The 3303-nt window shown below is 53.0% G+C and overlaps 1 long non-coding RNA gene across 1 annotated transcript; it reads right to left on the bottom strand.

The window, feature by feature from the left end:
- Window positions 1-1148: 1148 nt before the first annotated feature.
- Window positions 1149-3303, bottom strand: LOC108178892 (uncharacterized). The gene is made up of 2 exons (XR_001795643.3): window positions 2856-3303; window positions 1149-1450 (listed from the first exon to the last, which is right to left on the bottom strand). It is a non-coding gene; the product is annotated as an uncharacterized lncRNA (long non-coding RNA).

Below are 3303 nucleotides of genomic sequence, written 5' to 3'. Positions count from 1 at the left end.
TTACTTACTTGAAAGGCACAGTGACAGAGATAGAGGGAGAGACAGAAAGAGAAAGAGCTCGTCCCCTTTGCCCACTCACTCCCCAAATGGCCACAATGGCTGGGGCTGGGCCAGGAGTCAGAAAATCTAGTCGGGTCTCCCATGTGGGTGCAGGGGCCCAAACGCTTGAGCCATCCTCTGCTACTTTCTCAGGTGCATTGGCAGGGAGCTGGATCAGAAGCAGAGCAGCTGGGACTTGAGCTGGTGCTCTAACATGGGACGTGGGCTCTGCAGGCAGCGGCTTAACCCACTGCGCCACAACGTGCAGTGCCCTGCACAGCAGTGTCTCCAGGGTGAAGAGGGGACAGCGCACAATGAATAAACAAAGAGGACAAGGGAGCGAGAAGCTGGGGGGCCAGAGGAAAGCCCTTCCGAGAGCGAAGAAGGAACCTCTCTTCGCCATGCCCTGTGGCTTTTATTCTCTGCAGATACCACTACATCTGGGGCCAGTGCTGTGGCGCAGCGGGTAAAGCCACCGCCTGCAGTGCTGCATCCTATATGGACACTGGTTCAAGTCCTGGCTGCTCCACTTCCAATCCAGCCCTCTACTATAGCCTGGGGAAGCAGTAGAAGATGACCCAAGTCCTTGGGCCCCTGCACCCGCATGGGAGACCTGGAAGAAGCTCCTGGTTCCTGGCTTCGGATCGGCCCAGCTCTGGCCCTTGCAGCCATCTGGGGAGTGAACCAGTGGATGGAAGACCTGTCTCTGCCTCTGCCTCTCTAGAATTCTGCCTTCAGCACAGTTTCACCCTCGGGGTGGCATGGATCAGGCTCACCCCCGAGGAGGGGAAGGAGGAACCTCCTGTGGGATAAACAGATCCTTTTCCGTTTCCTGCAATGTAACATCCCAGGTCTAGGGCACAAGAGGACTGTTCCCTGCATCCTTGGCCTTCCAAGGAATGCCGGCACACTCTTCCTGTCTCTCTTCTCAAGAGATCGCCAAGATGGCATCCGGGGGTCCCCAGCATCTCCCCCTTTTTGTTTTCTTATTAGATCAGAGTAAAGTAGCTGGAGTTGAGGTTTTTGTGTCTTTTGTGTAGTTAACCCTCACGTTGGCAGACAACACATAAAAGAACAACCATAATTAATAAGACAAGAAACGCAGCACATGTAAGTGAAAAATGAGTATTGATCCACGTAAGGAAAAGGCGTTTTGTATCTTGCCACGGTTCTGTAGTGGAAGCGTCGTGATGAGCACTTTGAAGGTATCAGATTTGTTGTTGTCAGCGACTGATGTCAAGAGATGTGAATAACATCCGAGACATACGGTGGAAAAGGCCTAATGACAACGTATTTGGGACTTTTTATTTCTACAGTATGTATCTGATCTCCAAGCCACATGACTGTATCTTTCAGCTGCTGCAGCTCTGTGTCACCCGGTTCACCCAGCCTCTTCCGTGCTTGTAACGTCCTGGTGACAAGAAGATGAAATAATTTATGAATGGAGAAGTCGGAATCGCTTGGTCATGAGTACGGTGCTGGTGGAGACAGGGGTAACAGCAGCCGCTAAGCTGACAAGATCAGCTATAAAAGGCCAAGACATCGAAACCAGGGGCATTTTGGACCGCAGTGGGGGTGGCTTTATGGATGCCAGGAATCTTTTTTGGTGCCTGTCGGCAGTCTGCGGAAGTGGCTTGTCTTGCCGCAATTAAAGCAGGCCTTTTGGGGTTGGGCCATAGCGGCAGCAAAGCTTGGGCCTGGTGAGTGCTACTGCCCACATCTCGACAGGCACCAATCATTTCAGCGATTGTCCCGCTTCTTCTTGAGCGTGTCGTCGCCGTTTGGCAGTCTGTGTTAGCATTCTCATGAACTAACTGCCTTCAGATTGGGCAGGTGCCCAATCTGACTGTCGATCTGTCTCATTAATCGACCCCTGCAATCTGTAAAAGGCTCATGAGGTCCCTGTAAGCAATTGGTTAAACTCCCAGGCAAGTCTCCTTTCCCTGGGATTCCCGTCCAAGCGTGGCCAGCACGCTGTAGGATTAGGTCATCCACACTGGCGGGCACGGTGCACTGAGCGGCAAGATCCGAATAACTGCCTTGTGCGGCGAGCACAGCAGAGGTAATGCTAACATTCTGCCTCTGATTAGCTGGAGCTCGCGTCTGAGCCTGTTCATAATATTCTGATTTCCAAATCGAATAATCCCCTCCGTCTAAACAACCTCATGCTAAAGTCATCCAATCAACAGGAGCAAGCTAGGTCCCAGACACCATCACCACTAAGGACAGAGGAACAGCAGCCTTGGCTCCATTTTGAGCAATGCTAGCCCGTATTGCCTTGAGAACCTTATAATCAAAAGTGAAACGGTTTCTATGAATTGACTAGGATTATTTGGATCTGGGCGCTCAGTGACTGGAAAGGCCGACCTGGCCTCTGCATCCATACGCTGCAGTCTTTCTCTGCCTTTTGTACGGGGGTCTCCACGAGGGAGCCTGGTGCACTGGGCAGCTGGTGAGGCGGTGGCGGCGGCAGAGGCCGGTCATCATTTGCAGTAGCCGGGCAGGTTGGTTTAGCGTCTCTGCATGGGTGTCGGGACGAGCCTGAGACCGGACCACAGAGCGAAGGAGGCTCGAGGCAACTGTACCCCTTCCCTGTGGCCCTTTTTAATGTCTCCCCCACTTTGTCTCCCTCTTGGAGGTCTAAAGCTCCCTGCTTTGGAAGCCATGGATTGTACTCTACAACTACCGAGAAGTCTTTTCTAACACCCAATCTCTTCACCTTTCAGAAGTTGTTTCAAAACCTTCCGACACTGTATTTTTGCTGCACTAATGTCCTGCTCCACGACTACTCTGGCTAAAGCGAAAGCAGGACTCACAGTCGCGGCTCCAGACGCTCTGGCTCCAGACGCTCTGCGCTCCCGCTGCCGCCTGCTCCGATGTATTTTCACTTCTGCTAACTCCGCGAGCCTTCCTCTCCAGGTTCTAGGTAAGCGGGCGCCGCTTGCCTAGATCTGCACAGGGTGAAGATGGGACAGCGTGCAACGAATAAACACAAAGAGAACAAGTGAGCGTTCAGAAGCTGGGGCGCCAGAGGGAAGCCCTTCCGCCAGCAGAGAAGGAAGCTCTCTCCGCCCTGTCCTGCGGCTTCTATTTCCTGCAAATAACACCCCGACCACTCTCGCTGAGTCAGTGAGAGTCTATCTGCCTGCATCAGCACAATTTCGCCCTCGGGGCGGCATGCAGCAGGCTCTCTCCCAAGGAGGGAAAGGAGAAACATCCTGTGCCATAAACAGATCCTTGTCCATTTCCTGGAACGCAGCGTCC

This window comes from Oryctolagus cuniculus, chromosome 11 (assembly GCF_964237555.1).
Source record: "Oryctolagus cuniculus chromosome 11, mOryCun1.1, whole genome shotgun sequence".
In the NCBI taxonomy this organism is placed as follows: domain Eukaryota; kingdom Metazoa; phylum Chordata; class Mammalia; order Lagomorpha; family Leporidae; genus Oryctolagus; species Oryctolagus cuniculus.
Note: the sequence above shows the minus strand (reverse complement) of the source record. Positions and strands in the feature narration are given on the sequence as shown.